We start from the raw sequence: 22,417 nt of genomic DNA on the forward strand, positions 1-22,417 counted from the left end.
TAAAACACTCCTAAAACTCAAACATTCTAATTAAAATGGACAAAAGACTCGAATAGACATTTCTTCAAAGATATGCAAAGGTCAGTATGTGAAATAACACTTGTCATTAGGGAAATGCAGATCAAAGCCACAATGAGATACCACTTTACAACTACGAGGAAGGCTATTATAAACAAAAAATAAGCATTGGTAATGATGCAGAGAAACTGGAATCCTGGTACATTACTGGTGGGAATGTAAAATGGCATAGTTACTGTGGAAAACCATTTGGCAGTCCCTCAAAGAGCTAAACATAAAGTTGTCATATGACCCAGCAATTACACTCCGCAGTAAATGGTACTCAAACACATCTCTGTATGCCAATGTTCATTATAGCATTATTCACAAAACCTGAAAGATGGAAACAGCCCAGCTCTCTAACACATAAATCCAACAAAATGTATATGTAATGACTATTCAGCTATAAAAAGAATCAAGTTCCGATACGTGCTATAATAGAGATGAAACTTGAAAAGATCCTAAGTGAAATAAGCCAGACAAAAAAGGATAAATAAAATTTCACTTATATGAAATATCTAGAATGGATAAATCATAGACAAAATAGATTGAAGGTTACCAGGGGCTGGAGCAGGAAGGAATGGTGAATAATTACTCAACACTCAGGGTCTCTGTTTGCGGGGATAAGTCTAGAAATAAATAATGGTAATGGTTGCATGAGATTATGAATATAACACTCCTAAATTATATTTTTAAAATGGCAAATTTGTTAACCATAATTTGTTAAAATGTACATGCCTTTTATTTTTGACTTTTAAATTTATCTTCTAAATGGGTCAAAGGCTTGTTTAAACTGAAAAAGTAAATTTATTGGGACCAAAAGAAGTATATCTGAGGTAATTTATAGGCAAGTGAAACTAAAAGGACAGACTACTGTAGGGATGGAATAAGATACACTATATGCCAAACCACTGTTTTGAATACACTACTTTATCAGTCAAAACTAGAAACAGAATTGGGGAAATGGCTGATACACTTTATAACAGCAACATGAGGGAATAAGTTGTAGCCATTAAAATCTTAATTTGGAAGCCTATATGGAAAAATAAAAATACATTAATACAACATTATGTGGAATGTCAGAATGTAGTATATAGTATGTGTAATATTATCTTTGCTAAAATACATTTTATGTGGGAGTCAAAACAAAAAGTTCTAGGAATAAAATATTTCTAATGTGTTTGCTTTGTTTTTTTTTTGATTAAAGGGAAAGTGAAATATATTGGTGGGCTCAATACTTTGCATCTCTAGTAATTAGATATCGTGCAAAGTAATGTTGGTTTGAACTAGATCCCCTTATCCTGGAGCTGTATCAGTTATATTCAATTTTAATCTGAAGACTTAAATGTAAATTGGGCCAAAATTAATGACCAGAGTTAAACCAGTGGTTAAAAGGTGAGGTAACAATGGCACCCCACTCCAGTACTCTTGCCTGGAAAATCCCATGGACAGAGGAGACTGGTAGGCTGCAGTCCATGGGGTCGCTAAGAGTCGGACACGACTGAGCGACTTCACTTTCACTTTCCACTTTCATGCATTGGAGAAGGAAATGGCAACCCACTCCAGTGTTCTTGCCTGGAGAATCCCAGGTTCGGGGGAGCCTGAGGGGCTGCCGTCTATGGGGTCGCACAGAGTCGGATGTGACTGAAGTGACTTAGCAGCAGCAGCAGCAAGTTAAATTCCAATTAAACATTGCTTGGGATCTCACTGAATACTCTCATTTAATGCCAAGACTTCAGGGATCCTTTGACATGACTAAATAGTTAGGAATTCAGTAGTCAAAACTCATTTTACAAGTGAGGAAATATACACTGCCTGTATTCTGACAAAAGTCAAAGTTGGACAGTAGCCCAGGTTGCCTGAGTCTTCATACTCTTCTCATGTCTTGTGCTGAACTGTGCATGACACTGTATTATAACCAGAGGAGCTCAGTGCTGGAAGATGTATCTTCAAAACGTTGTTTTGCCACTAAGTCATATCTGACTCTCTTGCGACCCTATGGACTGTAGCCCACCAGTTTGCTCTGTCCATGGGATTCTCCAGGCAAGAATACTGGAGTGGGCTCCCATTTCCTTTTCCAGGGGATCTTTCTGACCCAGGGATCGACCCCACATCTCCTGCATTTGCAGGCAGGTTCTTTACCACTGAGCCACCAGGGAAGCCCATTAAAAAGTTGTTAGATTACTGCTATTAATATTACGCTAATCAAACCCGTCATCCTTTCTCTCCTCTAACTTTCAGTGTATTTTACACTGTGAGAATTATTTCAATTTACCAGTAATTGGACTTTTCTGCATGCTAGAAGCTTAACGTAGAAAAAGCTTAATGTAGAAAAAGACCTATAAATGCAACCTGATTCATATTTCATATCTTGTGAGAAATTGGTTAAAATCCCATAAACTAGACAGGTCCATTTTGACCTGAAAAACAAAAAGGAAATCAATCACAAAATCCTATCTGCTTTCATGACTACTATTTACTCAGTTCTACTTGACGGTAGATTAAGAGAGAACCTCTTCTGGTCCATCAGTCCTCTCCTGGCCTTATTCAAGCTCCTGAGTTGCTTCAGTTCAGTTCAGTTCAGTCGCTCAGTCATGTCCGACTCTTTGTGACCCCATGAATCGCAGCACGCCAGGCCTCCCTGTCCATCACCAACTCCAGGAGTTCACTCAAACTCATATCCATTGAGTTAGTGATGCCATCCAGCCATCTCATCCTCTGTTGTCCACTTCTCCTCCTGCCCCCAATCCCTCCCAGCATCAGAGTCTTTTCCAATGAGTCAACTCTTCGCATGAGGTGGCCAAAGTACTGGAGTTTTAGCTTTAGCATCATTCCTTCCAAAGAACACCCAGGACTGATCTCCTTTAGAATGGACTGGTTGGTTACTGGGTTACTAAATAATCCATAGTCTACTCTGCATTCAATCATTATGGAAAAAGAAAAGCAAATCATTCTGAAAATAGAAATTTTAGCATTACTCTGTTGATATAGTCTGTGATTTAGTTTATTCACCAAAATCCAACTCTACTTCAAAACAGTGTTAATAGACTCTCTAGTTAGGCAAATGGACAAGAGTTGCAGATAACACCACCTGTGTTGGTGAGGCCAGTCAGAGGTTTCAGTGTCTTTCTCTGAATCTTGACACCTAACTTGTTCTGAGCATAATTCTGAAGATTGCGTAGAATCCCTTGGAGCCAGAACAAAAGCCTCTTTGTTCAGTGGCTTGCTGACAATTTTAGGTATTGAGATCTAACAGTAGAAAATGGAATTATAGAGCCAGAAAGGATTATCAAAATGTAATTTAATTCTAGACAAATCCCAGATAAGTCTTATGATTTCAGAAGAACTCCAGGGAAATTACTTCAGTTGTATCTTCAATTGTTTCCTCGTCAATTCTGGTAGAGTTTGTGATGTACAATGATAGCTTTAAAGTATCATGGTGCTTTTTGAGTTGTGAGATGGTTCCTGTGACTTTGACCAACTTGGAATGAAAACTACTCTTAAATTTAGATTTTAAATCCAAGATAATGTAAGAGATTATAAGGAAGCAAGGCCAGCACACCTGGCTTGAGGAAATCGGAATGGGCTCTTTAACAGTCAGCTTTGCCAGCATCTATCAAGTGCCTACTATGCTAGTGATGAATGAATCAAAGACAGTATGGACCCTGTGTGTGCAAGGTTAAAAACCCAGCATGCCCTACTGCATGGGTTGACAGCTCTGTGTACCACTATTGTACCATTGGTTCCTTGGAAACAAATGTACATAAAATGCATATGTCTGAAATCTTAAAGTGCATGTGAGGCACTCCATGAGAATATACATTAAAAAATCTATCCCAGTTCTAAACTGATAGTTCAGGCAGTTCCTCTTCAGTTACTCAGTCATGTCTGACTCTCTGCGACCCCATGGACCACAGCACACCAGGCCTCCCTGTCCATCACCAACTCCTGAAGTTTACTCAAACTCATGCCTATTGAGTCGGTGATGCCATCCAACCATCTCATCCTCTGTCATCCCCTTCTCCTCCTGCCTTCAATCTTTCCCAGCATCAGGGTCTTTTCAAATAAGTCAGCTCTTCGCATCAGGTGGCCAAAGTATTGGAGTTTCAGCTTCAACATCTGTCTTTCCAATGAATATGCAGGACTGATTTCCTTTAGGATGGACTGGTTGGATCTCCTTGCAGTCCAAGGGACTCTCAAGTGTCTTCTTCAAAACCACAATTCAAAAGCATCAGTTCTTTGGTGCTCAGCTTTCTTTATAGTCCAATTCTCACATCCATACATGACTACTGGAAGAACCATAGCCTTGATTAGACAGACCTTTGTTGGCAAAGGAATGTCTCTGCTTTTTAATATGCTGTCTAGGTTGGTCATAACTTTTCTTCCAAGGAGTAAGGCACTAAGGTGCCTATTAGTGGACACCAATCCTTGGGCTGCTTCTTATTATCTACTAAATCAGATTATCTGGGAGTGACCCTGAGAATATGCACTTTCCTATGACTTTAACTCAATTCCATTGTTGTCTTATAGAAAAGCCATCCTTCACAGAAATGGGTTCTCATCCAAGGATAAAATGGTTCATTATTTTCCTGTTATGGGTCATTATTTTTGTGTCTTACATCTTGTTTCAGAAACATAACATGGTTATGATGGATGCTTAGAGAATCATTTCACTGTGTAGTCTCCATCTTTGAGTATTTCATTCAGTTTTTTTCTAACAGTCTTATAAATGGTTTAGCCAAATGGGAAGAAAACAGGCAGATGAGCAAGTTCTGGTTAAGACCATTAATTGAAAAAAGGGTGGTCGGTGGGATGTTCGTTCTGAACGCCATACCTGGAATCCAGAGTTCTCCACTCCCTGGAGGACATCCCCTAGGAACACTGGTCCTATAGTGGCTTTCACTTTTATGAGATACATAAATAGTCAAAAATGAAAACATCATTAATGAAACTGTTTCTCAAATTAATAAGGCTCTCTCCTGAGTTTCAAGCACCAAGTTATAGAAGAGACAAACGTGTGACTTTCAGCTTTTGCTTGAAGTTAGAACATGAAAGTCTCCTGGTATATGTGTCTCATTCTTAGCTTCTGTGACTAGCCTTGCCAAATCCGTTTCTATGGAAACGGACATTAAGCGAAAATACTAGAGAAGCTACTATGGAGATGTTCTTGTAAATTTTCATGTGTTATCCTTTGCCAGGTGAGGCCCCATATGCAAAACAGGCTTAGGTGAACATGTTAAAGATGACTGGCTATCAGGACAACAACAAAGGCTTCTAGGAAACCCTGTTTCTCTTCCTCCATTTATTTTCCTATCCTCTCCTTTTCCCCTCTTTCTCTCCTTTTTTTCTCAATCATTCATTTTATTTATTCAATCAACAAGTATAGATGAGCTCCCATATGAGGTTAAATCCACAAACTTTTTTTTTTCCCATCTTATATGGGTCCGATAAATGGCTTTAGGAGACAAAACCAACAGGAATACAACCTTGCCTTTAGTACCTGGGGAGACTACCTGTTAAACACACTGATAGAAGGGCAGGGTTGGGGTTTTTGCATACCAACCATCCAAAGCTTGATGGCTCAATTTGCATCAAAAACAATGGTGCCTGAATAGCATGGAGCCACAACAGAATGCTGGCAGAGTCCTATGTCAGAAGGTGTTGCAGAGTTGGTGGCTGGGAAACATAATAAGCATCTCTTTTTCATCTTTAAGTAGACACAACAGAGGTACGTGGTTTGTGGTGCACCATGGGCATCTATCTACCAGGGGCTCAGAAGCCAGTTCCTAAAACAGGCATAGACACAATAACCAGTGTGCCAAACAGAGACAATCAATGGAGATCAGATTTCCTCCAGACAGGTTTGAATGTCTTTCAAGGAATGAAGCAAAAGTTTAATAAGCAACAGCTCTTACCCAACAGGTAGACTTATTGTTGTATTCGAGGAAAAAAAAAGAACACCCCTGAATAGACAGATTTTGGTTTCTGTATCAGCTGGGTGGTTGCCAAATTTCTATGTCAAATGTAGAAACTGGATAGTTTCTTTGAATATAACACACAGTGGGCATTAACTTCGTCATGTTTTAACCATTCGAGGACAGCCTGTAAACACAGTCACCCATCAAAACTTTACAACGGTTCATCTGGAAGTTAAAAAGGGAATAGGAATATGAGAAAGAAGCCATTCCATAGAAAATAGGGAGATGTGGGAGAGAAAGTAATTCGTTTTGGAAAATGTTTTAAAAAGCTAAGACAACAACTTATCATAAAGGTTCTTATGGGCACACTCTAATAGAAATTGAGCAAGAAGTTTCTCTCCACCTCTCCACCCCACCATAGCAAGCAGTCCTAACTCTTGAAATCAGCCTTCATTAAAAAATGAGAAATATGAAGATAGATTAGAAACTAAGTTTAGGGGGACATTTTAGAGTGCCAGCATTCTTCATGCTTCCTGATTCTGTGGCCAAAACAAAAGCCATTCCCCCTCATTAAGCAAGAGAGCAAAATGCAGGGACTATCAGAAAGTGCCACCTTCTAGAATGAAATCCAAGAAGGATTATAATAAAATGATGAAACCCTTCACCTGCAGAAGTCTTCCCAGAAGCAACTCTCTAGAAGAAAGGCTTGTAAATGTTTCCGATAAAAACATTTATCCCTGTTTATCCCAGGGTCCAAGGTACCTCTCTTAGCCAGCACCTGTAACATGACTAAGGCCAGCAAGTGCTAATCTTAGAGCTCAACATTAATGTATAATGAAGTATTTGGATGACTGAGATGAAATATTGAAAGAGGCTGAGAGCTAAGAAACCTTCAGCCTTCTTTCAGTGCTGTCCAGGGGAAAGCTGCTCTGATTCAAGATGACGGTTCTGGCTTATTTAAAGACAGACAACCCTGGAGGCGGGGGGGGCTTCTCTAGTGGTCAGTGGTAAAGAATCCGCCTGCCAGTGTAGGAGACATGGGTTTGATCCCCAGATCTGGAGTATCCCTGGAGAAGGAAGTGGCAACCCACTCCAGTATTCTTGCCTGGAGAATTTCATGGACAGAGGAGCCTGGCAAGCTACAGTCCCCAGGGTCACAAAAGAGTCGGACATGACTTAGAGACTAAAGAAAAACAACAATCCCTAGAATGGGAAAGGGCAATTCATCAGTGTTCGTTGTAAAAATATCCTTTAAAGGTTGTCTACACTCATAGATCTCAATCCTTTTGTTTGTCAAGCAATATAATGCCTTTCTTCTGCATTATTCTCTTTCTGGAGAGTTCTGTCTCATTCTCCATTTTCCCAACATTCCTTCCTTCTTCAAAGTTCAACTCAAATTTCTATTTTTATACAACATTCTCTCGTCCTCAAATGCTGCTGAGTTCTTTGCATTTTTATTATAACGGCAGTTCTGTTTTCTGTTACAGTCCTTGCTCCATTAGATTATAAGCCCTTTATGTGCTTATATTTTGATTCACAACAAACAAACAAAAAGACTTGAAATTGTATGTGTCAGGCCCTTTGCTAGGTGCTTGTAGGTTTGTTCAGGCTTCGCTATGTCACTTACATGCTTATCCTGCCTCTGGCCCACTGTGGACCCTCCCTTCACATTGCTATTTTGTATGGCCATTTGAGAGGCTTGCCCAGCCAGGAAGGAGAATCCCAAGCAGCTGAATGGGTCCAGGAAGATGGGTGTATATTACTGATGTATCAAATAAGTCAGTGTATTTGAACTGGACTCATGTTAGTCAGCTTCCCCAGAGTGGCATAATTCTGGGGTAAAGGAAGGAAAAATATGAACTTGGAGAGGTGGTGTTTGGACTGCAGAATGTGGAGACCCCAGGGATGTTCAGCTGCAATGATGAGATTCTGCCTGAGACATCCTTGAGGCCCCCGAGAGATATATTGCTTACCTTCTTGTTACTATTTTAAAAAAGCAGCCAATGAAAAACTACACTGAGATGCTATGTTGATTCTGACAGGAGAGAACCGGGCTTCAAAGGAGGAGAATTGTCCCACACTTTCCAAACAGGCCACAAAATCTCAAACCAAAGTCCATCAACTGGTGGGGGAAAAGATTCAACAACTTTCTTACAAACCCTATTAATTAGGCCTTTATAATAACCACAGCATGGGAGGTATTAAGTAGAAAAATAAAAGTAGCAGTTTATTTGGATATAAATGTTAGGCTTTCATAAAGTATGGGGAAAGCAATCTAAAAACAGGTTGGAAATAGGTTTTTGAAATCAAGCATACACTAAATTTCTTAAAGGTACCTTCAGTCTGACTCTAGAAATTAATTTTTGCGTGCAAGCATGGAAAGGCATTATCTATTCTGTAACTTGGGCTGAAGATTAAGTATATATATTTTCATTTCTTGTTTTCTTTGGTAACTCATCATCTAGCAAGGGAATAAACAGATGATTAAAATTTGTGAAAAGATACTACATTAAAAGTTGTGGAAGAATCAAATCAAGGCAAATACCTAATCCTTGGAGAGAAGGGAAAAATGAAAAAGGCTTCCCAGAGGAGGCGGTACCAACAGAGAAGTAGAAATTAGCCAAGTGAGCAGGTGAGAAGGCGTTTGCAGCAGGAGAGGCAAAGATGGAGGTGAAATGACACGGGAATTCTGGGCAATTTATTGTAGCTGGAGAATAAAATGTGGGGCAAAGTATGGCAGGAGGTGAAACAGAGGTGTGGGAGGGGCCAGACTTACGGGGCTTTGTGTCTCTCATGTAAGGATCTATAATCTACAGGCAGCAAAGCCAGTCCTTTGGGAACAAGCAAACCGAAGGGTTTCCAACAGGAGAGTGATTGAGTGAAACCTTTATTTCACAGGGTGACTTTGGTGACAGGTGGAGAATGACAGCCTCCCAAAAAACCACACCAACCAAACTCAAAACCCCGTGAGCAGGACAGATGGCAGGGCTGAATGAAAGGAGAAGCGGATATATGAAATGACTAGCAAGTCTAGGCCAAGGGAGTAGCCAACTGCTTAGATATGGAGGACTTCTGGGTATGTAGTAATCGAGTAGATGTTAGCCATGTTCTGAACTAGAGGTTTCAGGAGGAGGAACAGCAGACAGTGAGCACAGCTTCTGATCTGGTAACACTGAGGCTCTTGTGGGATTTCTGGCTAGAAGTCCTCATCACATAGTTGGATGCCAGAGTCTGAAGTTCTGGGGAGCACTTTGGGCTAGAATATAGATTTGTTAGTTCCTCAGTGTTCTGCTAATAGGTGAATCTATGGAAAAGGAAGGGACCCAGCAAAGCAAGGAGAATAAAAAAATGAGAAGGTGGAGAATAGATCTAGAGAGAACACTACCATATACGGAATAAGAGAAAAAGGAGACTGTACAAGCAACACATCAGAGAGGGAGGGGAAGATTCTGAAGAAAGAGCTTTGAAGAGATGTCGATACACAGTTAAATGCATGAAAGGATTGTAGATAAAGAATGGTTTATCTATATGTAAATAAAACTTGGATCAAGATATTATCCAAGCTCACATGTCCATGTGTCTATATTCCCTCCCCAAATTCCATTTAATGATTAAAAAAAGATAAAGCACATTGATCAGAATAAACTATAACGACCCACGAAAATATCATCTTATTAGTATTTCACAAATGATGGAGGCATCTCTGGAAGACAGACAGCCGATGGGACTTGGTTTAGAGAGGAGAAGAAGCTGAAGAAAGGGCTGAAACAAAGAAATTGCAGCAGACGTCAACAGCGTCTGGAGGGTACAGCCGGAAATGCAAGCAGAGTCAGGATATACCAGTGGGAGGGGACTCGAGTTCTGCCTGGTGTTACTCCCTCCTCTCCTGCTTATGCTCTGCAACTGAGCAATCACAGTGAGGTTCAAGGTCAGCACAGTGCCTGTGGGTGCTGGTCTGGAGAGGCAGGAGGGGTGAAGGACAACTTCATTCTATAGTCAGAGCTGTTTGACTTTCTCACATTGAGGATGCATTCATGTGTTACTTGAGTATGTTATTAAAATAGAAACAGACTTTCGGATTGGATTGCGAATTAGGTGACCTTGAACAGCACAAAGGAGAAAGGTCAAAGCCGGATGGTGCGTGAGGGTGTGAACGAGAGGTGACAAAGTGGAGCAAGTGAGCAGAACCTTTAGACGAAACTGATTCAGAGAGAGGCAGATGGGGAGAAGTCAGAGCTTCTGGTGGGAGGGATAGGATGCAGAGACAAAGTGTGGAAGAACTTGGCTATTCTGGGGATGCCCATTTGGAAACTGAAAACTGAAAGTGGAATTAGAAAGAGGGAGTAAAGGAATTGCACTTGACGGCCCCTTCTTAGGTTGAAAGGGAATAAGATCGTCTGCTCAGAGCATGGTACCCCCGGTTTATAAGACTTTAATAGGAAAAAGACTTGAATACATCCACTAAAGATAAACCAAAACATTGAAAACAATGAGAGTCCAGGCAGGCATGGAGACCACGGGTGGGTGGTGCCTGATTCACAGTGTGTAATTTTCTCCAGCAACAGTAAAGGTTGGGTGTCCAGGGCTGGGGTTTTTTCAGGCCACCGAGGGAAGAAGTACCAGGGCACAAAGGGTGAGAGTGATAATAAATTGATCAGATGATCTGTTACCCTTCCTGACTTAGTGAAGATTTCCTACCTGCTGGCCCAAAAGGAAACGATAGATTTGGAGGAAGCAGATGCTTCCATATCTTGCAAATTCCTGATGCAGCCCAAGGGCAGGAGGGGGCAATCTATGGATGCTAGTTCTCTGCTGTAATTGCCCAGAAGCTATAAAAGTCCCAATCCTGTGTCCCCTCCTGTAACTCTTCCACCTTAGAACAATGATGAGCAAAAAGCCAAGAAATTCAGTCTACAATGAAGGCCCAGTCCATAAAGGATGAACGCATTTCTCTTTCATTGGATCATTTCTGAATTTTCCCCACCAGTTTCCAGTGGTTGTGGAGAAGGCATGCTACCGAATGCTGTTGTATTCAGTACACAGTCCCATGGCTACGGCTAGAATCTGCCATGCGTAGAGAAGTCAGCTGTCACTCTGGCAGGCTCTAAACTACTTGGGCCATTACATCTCCTCTTATCCATGGAGGGCAGTGTGCTAAAGGACAACCAAGGACATGTCTTCTAAGAGCCCAGTCTTTTTGTGATGTGACGTTCCAACAAATTGATCGGGTGATCTGCTATTGATCCTGACTTAGTGAAGATTCCTACCTGCTGACCCCAAAGGGAAGGATCAGTTTGGACGAAGTAAATGAGAAGTACGAGATGAGGTGGTCTGCTGGGGGAGATGGCATTGAATTCTCGCACCTGTGTCTGGAGAGGGAAAGGGTGCTTCACTCGGGGGTCAAGAGAAGGAGGTGGACAGTGAGGTGGCCCTGCAGAGGCTTTGTTTCAGGGCAGGAACAGTGTGGCGGGCTCCTTGGCAGCTCTCTGGTGCTGTAGCACCTTAAGGAAAGATGGCAGCCTCTCTGGACTGTGAGCATCGCTGCTCCTGGACACCAGCCCACTCACCTGCAGGCTGGGACAGCGCCCAGAGCTTCTTTGTGGATCTCTGATGTGCTAATGCATTGTGGCAGGGGTGAAAAGAGGGAAGGCAATCTTACTGCACCCAGGAGAGAAATCAGCAGATAGAGAAAACTGAGGGAAAGGCAAGTTAGATGAATTCTTCAGCGGTTTCCATTTGTATTGGGTTGGCCAAAAAGTTCATTCGGGTAAACATCGTATGGAACCTGTCGAATGAACTTCTTGGCCAGCCTAGTGTCTCGGTAGATGCTCAATTACAACGTGATCTCTACGCAGTGGGAGAGACAGCAGGTAACCCAAGTCCTTCCTGTCCTTGTTGTGTGATGAGTCTCTGAAACCCAGTTCCTAGGCTGACTCCTGGCAGCAAGGGGCTTGGGCATAAACCTATAAGGTCTGAGGAGAGAACCCCAAATGGGGTCCCCAGGTACATCTGTTTCTGACAGCAGAGCTAGGGGTGTACCCCACTAAGAAGGGTAACAGAACACCATCTGGTTTTGAGCCTATTTTATTCTGTTGATTTATTTTGTATTTTTCCAAGCCTTTTCCCACCCCCAGAAGATATGGTATGATAGGAAAACTCGACATACATACTTCACTATCATTCCTCTTGGACCTAAATACACACATAATTTTTTAAAACCTAAGTGCTAAAATTTTTGGTAGTTACCTGTATGTACTTTCACTTAATTCCAAATGGAATTTGAGGCTGTTTACAAACACACACTAAATAAGACCAGAAGTATACAGATATGCCAGCAAAAAGGTCTAGAAAATTGATTTACAAAATTGTATGCAGCTCTAATAAAATTTTCTTTTTTGGAACTAGATAGAAGTTGATTTCTAATAAAAACTCAGACTCAAAAAAGCAAGTAAAAATTTTAGCTAGGAAAACTCTGAAAAAGAGCAATGAGGGAATATTAGTTTTAAGAGATAATAAAGGCCATATTTCATCTCAACAAAAGTGTGCTGTAAGTGAATGAACAGACTGGTCAACAGGACATAAAGTTCAGAAATAAACCCAAATATGCATATACGAGAACTGAGTATATGATAAAGGCGGCATATCAAAGGGCAAATAAGTGGTACAATAAGTAGCTGGTATAAAAAGCAGTGTAGAAATAATAAAATCAAGCCACAGGTTAAATTCTAAATGGATCAAAGACTTAAGTGTATAAAACAAAGCCACAGAAATAATGGAAGACAATAGGGAATAATTCCTCTTATAACTTTGTAGTGGGAAAAGCAATTTTAGCATCACTTCAAAATTCAGAAGCCATAAAGGAGAAAAGAACATCTATAAATAAAATCATATATATAAGTATGTGAGGGAAAAAGACCACCATAAGTAATGGCAAGTGACAACCTATTGGGAATATATAGATACACTGTGAAAACATGAACAAATAGCTAATTCTCTTATTTTGTGTTAGGAAAAGTCCAAGAACCTTACAGAAAGGAGTTCAAGGGATGTTGTAAGCTTTTAACATGAGACAAATGCTGTATTTATTGTTAGAGCAACCTCACAATGTAGGTACTGTTATTGTCATTTACTCACGAGGAACCAAAGGTGCAGAGAGGCTGAGTAACTTGCCCAGGGTTACACGGCTTACAGGGGACCCATTCAGATAGTTGGCTCCAGACTTTTTGCTCATAACCACCAAGTTCTACAGCCAAAACTACAGGCAGCCAACTACAGCAAACTTAATATAAATTTGCTCAAAACATAAAAAGATGCTCAAATACTATCTAATCAGATAAATACAAATTAAAGCTGTAATGAGATGTAGCATTTTCATTGTCCCTCAAAGCTGCTTCATTCATCTACATTGTCTAGGAAGGGAAGTTTGGCCTGCCTGAAGGCATGAGGTTGGATCCAATGACCTAAACATTTAGTCTAGGATCCTGTGTGTGGTGTCCCAGTTTGTGAAGGCGAAGGACTGAATAAATTGACACAGCTTGTCTCTTCTATTATAAAAGTAATAGTGCATAAAATACAAGGTCATGCTTAGCCTTGAGGGAGGAAAAAAAATCTTATTTACACTCATGATACTTCAAAATTACTCATGAGCTGCAAATACAATTCTAAAATGAAATAAGCACAAGAAAAAAAATTAAGTTGGTGTCTTGGCTTGCTTGGCAGGATATGACAACGTGAAAATAGTCGTTTTCACATTTTCTATCTGACATACTTTTACCTGCTAAAGACAGTGAGGGAATAAACAGCATCTATTTTCTTTTCTCATACAGCATTAGCAAGGCAATCATCATGAGGAAGAGGTTTGCTCATTTTATATATTGTAGTTGAAGTCATGGTTCCCTCTGATCAAGGGAATTGTGTTTATAAAGGCAAGATGAAATTCAGAGAAGCTCAGGATCATTCTTAATCTAATGCTTCAATCTTGACTGTCATCGCTTCTTTACTCAGAGAAACTCACACATAGATAAATGGAATCAATTTGTAATTATGTTCATTGTTCCTCAGAGTTAGATAGAGGCCTTGGCAAAAGTAAACTGACCAAGCTGGTCACTGTAAGGAGCTGGGGAGAAGCAGCCAATCTCAGAGATACCTAGAGCAAGAGAACCTGAGTCATCTCTGATGTGGTTATCAAGCTTGCCATCTGTTAGATCCTTGCAAAACTTTGAGGGTCAGCATAGGAAATGGCAACCTATTCCAGTATTCTCGCCTGGGAAAGGAAGAAAGGAAAGGGATGGCAACCTATTCCGGCGTTCTTGCCTAGGAAATCCCATGGACAGAGGAGCCTGGCAGGCTATAGTCCATGGGGTTGCAAAGGGTCGGACACGACTTAGCAACTAAACACCACCACCACCTCTCACAGAGCCCTCTCTCCTATGAGGCAGGTGTAACGGTTTCATTCGTGGACCTATAGATCAGTGGTCCCCAACCCTTTTGGCACCAGGGGTCAGTTTTGTGAAAGCCAGTTTTTCCACGGATTTGGGGAGGCATGGTTTGGGGATGATCAAGCATATCACATTTACTGTGCATTTTATTTCTATTATATTACATCAGCTCCACCTCAGAATATCAGGCATTAGATCCTGCAGGTTGGGGACCCCTGATCTAAAACACTTTATCATCATATTTGTGTGAAAAATTGTACAGAAATATGTGAGGGAAAGTATAATAATCCTGCCATTCTTCCTAATTTTACCTTCTTGGCAAGTGTGAAGTCCTTTAATAGTTTCTCAGTGCTATTAATGATATGTAAACATCTCTGTGTACTGTTACTATAGTAACAGTTTACTGTTACTTACCAGAACGGGTCCAGACCATGTGTGTAACCTGCTTTTTGCACTTAACTTCACAGACATTCCTCTAGTTGAATCTCCATAACCCCAACTCAAGATTTTTAAGAGCTGCAGAATATTCCATAATTTAAAACAATATATTCAACCATGACCTAGCTTTTCTGCTATTCCCTCAAATTATCATAGATTCCTACATGTACTTTTGTTTTCCTGTAGAACAGATCCCCTCGAGTGAGGCCGGTAGGCCAAATTTTAATAACTTTTGCTAGATTGTTCAAGAACAAACAACTCATATTCACCCAAACTGAATATGGGTACACAGGGCACCGTATCCAGAACTGCAGTGCGTGTTTTCACTCATTTTAATTTTGCCAGTCAAATGGGTAAAAAGCGATATTGCATTATTGTTTTAAACTATATTTCCATAACTGTTAAAAAGGCTGAGTGTTTTTCATGAGCTTTGTCCATTTTAACTTAGGTTTCTGTGAATTGCCTGTTCGTATAGTTTATTTTTACCCTGTTCAATTGCTTGTCTTTTCATTTTTTTTATCAAAATGCAGGTGTTCTTGGTCTGTTATCCAGACATTGAAAGTTTGCTTTTGACTTTGTTGATGTTGATTTTAGCCATATACAATGTACTATTTCTCATGTATTGAGCTATGTCTCTATTGATCTTTATGGTTTCTTCATTTTTGACTTGCTTTAAAAAGATCTATTGTGCCATTAGCTTCATGTCACTGTATGGCAAAAACCACCACAATATTGTAAAGTAATTAGCCTCCAATTAAAATAAATAAGTAAACTAACAGAAAAATCTATGATTGGGACTCAGGATGTATGAGGAAATAAAACAATTTAGTGGGGTTACTATTTATTTTACATATATTAATAGTAATAGAAATGTCAGTATAATGATTGTTTGGGATAAGACTACAGGTGGTACTAGTGGTAAAGAATCTGCCTGCCAATGCAAGAGACAGATGCAAGAAATGCAGGTTCGATCCCTGGGTTGGGAAGATCCCCTGGAAGAGGAAATGGCAACCCACTCCAGCATTCTTGCCTGGAAAATTCCACAGGCAGAGGAGCCTGGTGGGCTACTGTCCGTGGGGCTGCAAAGAGTTGGACATGACTCAGCTTTTATAATCAAAAAAGGAATGGAAAAGCCAAGAAGAAATTCAAACTAACTGGGATGGGGTGAAAGAAACAAAACATTGTGCAAGTCAGCAAACATATGAAATGAGGAAGAAAAGTAACTATTACAAAGAAAGGCACAGGATGAATGTAAAATCGGAGGAATAAAACCAACTATGTCAGTTGTCACAGTAAATGTAGGCAGACTGAATTTCATTATCAAAAGGCAGAGTATCAGATTTTATTTTAAAAAGTCCATCTGTAAGTAATCGGTGAAAATAAGTATATTAAACAAAAGAACAAAGATATTAAAAATGAAGGGGTGAGAAAAGATATATTGGAAAGACTCAAACAAGAAGGAGGTACAGCATACTAGTGTCAAATAAAGCAAAATTCAAGGCCTCAATCTTTGTCTTGGGTGGGGTTGGGCGGTCAAAAATGGGGAGTTAAGGCTGTCAAAGTGGCCAGGATTTCAGGGGTTATGATCTGGAGTGAAAGGAAGAGAAAAAAAGTGAATGTAATGGTATGAGCCTCCTTTCCCTTTAAGGCATTTACCAACTTGTTAGAAGGACAGATTGAGAGGTAAAGACATATACACACTACTCGATATAAAATAGACAGCCAATAAGGACCTATTGCTATAGCACAGGGAACTCTATTCATACCCTGTAACGGCCTATATTGGAAAAGAATCTCCAAGAGTGGATATATGTATAACCATTTCACTTTGCTGTACAGCAGAAACTAACACAATATTGTAAGTCACTTATACGCCAGTGAAAAACAAAAGGGTTAGCAGCAGCCTTATGGTGCCAAGGAGACAAAAACTAGAGTTGAGAGGTCTTGAAGATGGAGACTGAAGTCATGTTCATCTGAGGTCAAGAAGGAATATATCCTAGGTATGAGGCTAAAATGAAAATAGACCAGTGCTCACAAAAACTCATCCTAAACCTGGCTGGATTTAGGAGACCTAACTGCTAAAGTTAATGGACCGCTCTCTGAAGAATGGCAACATCAACACAGTATCCACATATTTTTTTTCCCCAGTGTCTATATTTAATAAAATTACCAGGCTTAGCAGCTGACAGAACCTAATAGAAAAAGACTCTAGAAAATAGAAATTCCCAGGTTACTCAGATACCTGTGATTAATATTTAAGAAAACAGATGAAAACAGAGTTACTCCAGAGTGCGTGCGTGCATGTGCGTGTGTGCACGTGCGCATGTGCGTGCATGCGTGCATGTGCGTGCGTGCGTGCTGTCATGTCCGACTCTTTGCGACCCCATGGGTTATAGCCCACCAGGCGCCTCTGTCCATGGGGTTCTCCAGGCAAGAATATTGGAGTGGGTTGCCATTTCCTTCTCCAGGGGATCTTCCTGACCCAGGGATTGAACACACATCTCTTGAGTCTCCTGCATTGGCAGGCAGGTGGGGTTTTTGTGTTTTTTGTTTAACCACTAGCGCCACCTACATACTCGAATCTACAAAAAAGAATCAAGTGGGAATTCTAAGAACACATGCTAGTACCAAGTTAAGAATACAAACATAGGCTTAACAGCCAATTAGAAGTAGCTGGTGAGGGGATTAACAACCCAGGAGAAGAAAAGTCAGTAAAATGATCCACACTAAAGTAAGAATTGAAAAGTGAAAAATGTAGAAAAGTGTTTAAGAGTCATGGGTGCATGCTCAGTTGTGTCCAACTCTTTGCGGCCCCATGGACTGTAGCCCGCCAGGCTCTTCTGCCCAGGGAATTTTCCAGGTAAGAATACTGGAGTGGGTTGCCATTTCCTCCTCTGGGGGATCTTCCCAACTCAGAGATCTAACCCACGTGTCTTGTGTCTCCTGTATTGCCGGACTCTTTACCACTGAGCCACCTGGAAAGCCCCTTAAGAATCATAAACATGAGTAAAAGTTCTATCATAGGAGAAACTGGAGTCTAAGAAGTTAGTGGAGGACAGGAGAGAGAATGGAGCAGAAGCAGTATTTGAAAAGATGATGACCAAGATTTCTCCCAAACTGACAAAAGGCATTGAGCTACAAATTTAAGAATCAGTATAAACACCACATAGGATAAAGGCTTCCCTGGTGGCCCAGAGGCTAAAGCATTTGCCTGGAATGCGGGAGACCCGGGTTCGATCCCTGGGTCGGGAAGATCCCCTGGAGAAGGAAATGGCAACCCACTCCAGTACTCTTGCTTGGAGAATCGCATGGAGGGAGGAGCCTGGTAGGCTACAGTCCATGGGGTCGCAAAAAGTGGGACACAACTGAGCAACTTCACTCACTCACTCAGGATAAGAGCAAAACTAACCCACACTGAAGTACATCATAGTAAAATTGTTAAAATAGGGATGGTGTGTTGGGGGGGTGGGTGGGAGGGGGTTCGGGATTGGGAGCAGGTGTACACACGTGGTGGATTCATGTTGATGTAATCAAAGAAATAAAAAAAAGAGAAAAAATGGTAAAAAAATCCTATAGCTGGAAAGGGTAGTAAGAGGTGGTAGATTATAAACAAGTCTGACAGCAAAGTTCTTGCTAAGAAACAATATAAACTAGAACTTAAGAACATCATCCATAACTTGCTTTAAAAATTTAACTCCCAAATTGGAATTCTATACCGAACAAAAATATGCTTAAAATGAAGGTGAAAAAAAATGTTTGTTATAAAAACAATAAAGCTGAAATAAACCTATGTGATATTCCGATCGAAATTCTTCAGGAATTAGGACTGTAAACCCAGGCAGAATCACAGAAGTGACATAAGCGATAAATAGCAATAGAAAGGGTCAATATGTGAAAAACAAATACTAAGTGAACGGAACATTTATGATGACTTACAGGTTTTAAAAAGATAAATAGAAATTAGCAAAAACAATACAAAGGATGGGGTAAACTGATTAAATATGCTAAGGTTTTTGAATCATTTAGGAAGTGATAAAGTAATTGTATTAGCCTCTTTTAGGGGGAAAAATGAATGTTATAATCACTAAAAGGATTTAGAAGACTGAGATAACAGTTCTATAAAGGGGTATAATGAATTGATAATTCTTGGTTAGTGCAAAAGAAGGCAAAAATGGAAAGCATATGGAACATAGGAAAAATGGGAAATAAAAAGAAAAGGTGGTAAATTTAAATCCAAATACATGTGGGTTACATTAAATACAAATAAAATAGTACAATTAAAAGACAGACTGAATAAAAGCAAAACTTCATATGCTTCTTACGAGCAATGTACTTAATATTTGCATGAAGTCAAAAAGGAGTTTGGCAGTAACAGGATGGAATAGAATATATCTAGAAAATAAGACCCTAGAATAAAACCTGGCATAGTTATACTAGTTTCAGATGAAGCAGACTTTAAAACAAAATCATTGCATTTAATGATAATGAATCAATACAAAAGACAAACTTTGCATTCAGCTAGTAACCCAAAACAAGGTAGAAAATGTAGATAAAAATGTTAAAGAGGTTCGTGATATAGTTAAAGATACCATTTTAAAAGCCACCAGGATGAGAAAGATTTAGAATTAAATTCTATATAACCTTTAAAGCACATTCCTACTTAAATATTTTAAGATCTTAAGGGAAAAAAATCTCCCAAATTTAATAAAGCCACCAAAAGAAACCTTATAAGAATAACAAACCAACTAATCAAATTATATAAATCCAACTTCATTTATGAACATATTCTAGGCAAGCAAGAGCAGTTTGATATTCAAATCTGAAAGAAAACTAAATACATCAATAAGTTGAATGAAGGGGAAAAACTGATATCAGTAGATGCTGAAAAGGCTTTAATAATTGGTAGAAGAAAGCACATTAGACCATACACAAAATTTCCAGCCTAAGGATTTAATTGTGCAACAACAAAAATCAATGGAAATGGAAACATTAAAAAATAATTCAGGAGAATATTTATGCTACAATAAAATTCCATGCACAGAGGAGCCCAGTGGGCTATAGTCCATGGGGTCGCAAAGAGACAGACACAACTGAGTATGTGCACACCTTCACTAGAACTGACTCTTTTTTTAAACCTTTACCAACTCCTCAGCCATACCTCTCACAGAATTCTGGTACAGAGCCTAGGTAACCTCAGGGTTTCTTGTATCTGCCTTCTCTGACCACACATGGTCAGGGACCACAAAACGCGCATCCAAGGACATAGTAGCTATGCAATAAAGTTTGGCCAAATGGATGGATGATGGCTCCTGACTGTCTCCTTGACAACTCATTCCAGCCTGCCTGACTCCTGGGGTGATGGCTGGAAGGAGCAGGAAGCAGATTGTGTTTTGGGCAGTACTAAGAGTGTTGGCTTTCAAACAGAATTGCCCTGGGGTGACTCCTGGTTATGAGCTATGTCATCCCGTGCAACTTCTTTCTCTGCAATTTATCCCCCGTAAAGTGCTTTGAACACTACTGTGTCTCTGGTTGCTGTGCTAAAGAAATAGCCGTTATACTACTAGGGCTTCCCAGGTGGCCCATGGTAAAGAATCTACCTGCCAGTGCAGGAGATGCAAGACACACAGCTTTGATTCTTGGTTAAGGAAGAGCCCCTGGAGTAGGAAATGGCAACCCGCTCCTGTATTCTTGCCTGGGAAATCCCACAGGCAGAGGAGCCTGGTGGGCCATAAGCCCATAGGGTCGCAAAGAGTTGGACATGATTGAGTGACTGAGTACACACACACCCACACACACTCCCACACCGGTGAAATCAGTAGCTCCCCAGAGCTTTTACATGCAGCTGGGATTGAGTACGAGCAATCCTGCATTCTCTTGATCCTAGTAGGATGAGTTCAAGGTTGCACAGGCCCAGAAACTGCAAGCATATTTTGGGAGCAGCATCTGTTTTCTCAGGAAAGAATTTACCAAGTTCAGCAGGGACAGCAGGCTTTGGTGCTGGAAGCTTAGAGCCCTAGCCCTGACACAGTTGGAGAGGCGACCCAGTAAGCCACACCCTTTCTCCGCCCTGTTTCCTCAGTCCTTCAGATAAATAACAAAATAAGGTCTCCCACTCTGTCTGCTTCAGACAGTATTGTGAAGTTCAAAATGGAAAACAGCTAGGACTTCTAAAAATGCTGAGATCACACGGGTGCAGTTTGTTAGTGTTCCCATCATGTGTGTTGCTCAGGCATGTCCGACTTGTTGTGACTCCACGGACTGTAGCCCGCCAGGCTCCTCTGTCCATGGGATTTCCCAGGCAAGAAGACTGGAATCGGCTGCCAGGCCCTCCTCCAGGGGATCTGCCCAACCCAGGGATCAAACCCGGGTCTCCTGAGTCTCCTTCACTGCAGGCGGATTCCTTACTGTCTGAACCACCACGGGTGATCCCTTAAGTCAAATAAGTTCCTATCACAATTGAGCACAATCTTTGCTATTCACTAGCTTTGGCCAGTTTACTTTTTGAACCCATTTCCTTATCCATAGAACGGAGTTACCTACTCTGCAGATGATGTATTTAACAGCAAGGCAAACCATAGGGCCTGAAAAACACAAGCTATCCTGTTGTTGTGCTTGCTATCCCTGTGGTAAAGAATCCGCCTGCCAATGTAGGAGACACAGGAGACTCGGATTTGATCCCTGGATTGGGACGATCGCCTGGAGAAGGAAATGACAACCACTCCAGTATTCTTGCCTGGGAAATGTCTTGAGCCTGGCAGGCTATAGTCATGGGACCACAAAGAGTTGGACATGACCGAGTGACTCAACAATAATTCATTTGCATTCTTTACCATTACAAAACTGTGAGTAGACTCCCACGAGTCCTTGATGGCAAGCCTGCTAACAAATCCCATAGTTTCTCCTGTGAGCAGACACTGGCAGCCACGTGGCCCTGGTGGGATTGTGGTTTCCACTTGGCAACTTTAAAACTTAAAAAAAAGACTCCCAGGGAATCTTTGGTTATGACCCGAGCCGGCTGAGGTGACGGGTGCAATTCACTTAGCTGCCTGGGAGCTGTCTCTGGCTTCCACTACCTGGGATTTTCTGACTATTAGGCGTCTGACAGAAAATCAATACTGGTGACAGGTGAAGGTGTGTAATCAGCCTAAGTGAAGCGGGTTGAAATCCTCTGGCATGTTGTATCATAACAGGATGAGGAAGCTTACAGAGGTGCTGGGTTCTCTTTGACTAAGTTCCGCCACCATCCGTCGTCCTTACCTCTCCCTCTGAGTTATGGTGCCTGGCACCTTTCTCTACCCCCAGAAACTGTCCATTCTCCAGTATTGGGCTCTGTTTTCTTACATTGACCACAAAGTCCAGTGATTATAAACATTGAGGTCTCTGGGAAACTCAAGATTTAGAAATTCAGGCACTTGAATTTTGTGAGTTTGAAAGTGTAAGATGGGAAAAGTGTTTGAAGATGGCTATAGCACAGTTGTTTCCCTGGTGACTCAGTGGTAAAGAATCCCAGGAGATGTAGGTTCAATACCTGGGCTGGGAAGATCTTGGAGAAGAAAACAGCAAATC

At 40.8% G+C, this 22,417-nt stretch overlaps 1 protein-coding gene across 1 annotated transcript in view; it reads right to left on the bottom strand.

Moving 5' to 3' along the window:
* The window catches only part of HTR2A (5-hydroxytryptamine receptor 2A), a 60,092-nt gene that overhangs the window by 33,596 nt on the left and 4,079 nt on the right, over positions 1-22,417 (bottom strand). The window lies entirely within an intron of this gene.

Source organism: Capricornis sumatraensis, chromosome 12, assembly GCF_032405125.1.
Source record: "Capricornis sumatraensis isolate serow.1 chromosome 12, serow.2, whole genome shotgun sequence".
Lineage (NCBI taxonomy): Eukaryota > Metazoa > Chordata > Mammalia > Artiodactyla > Bovidae > Capricornis > Capricornis sumatraensis.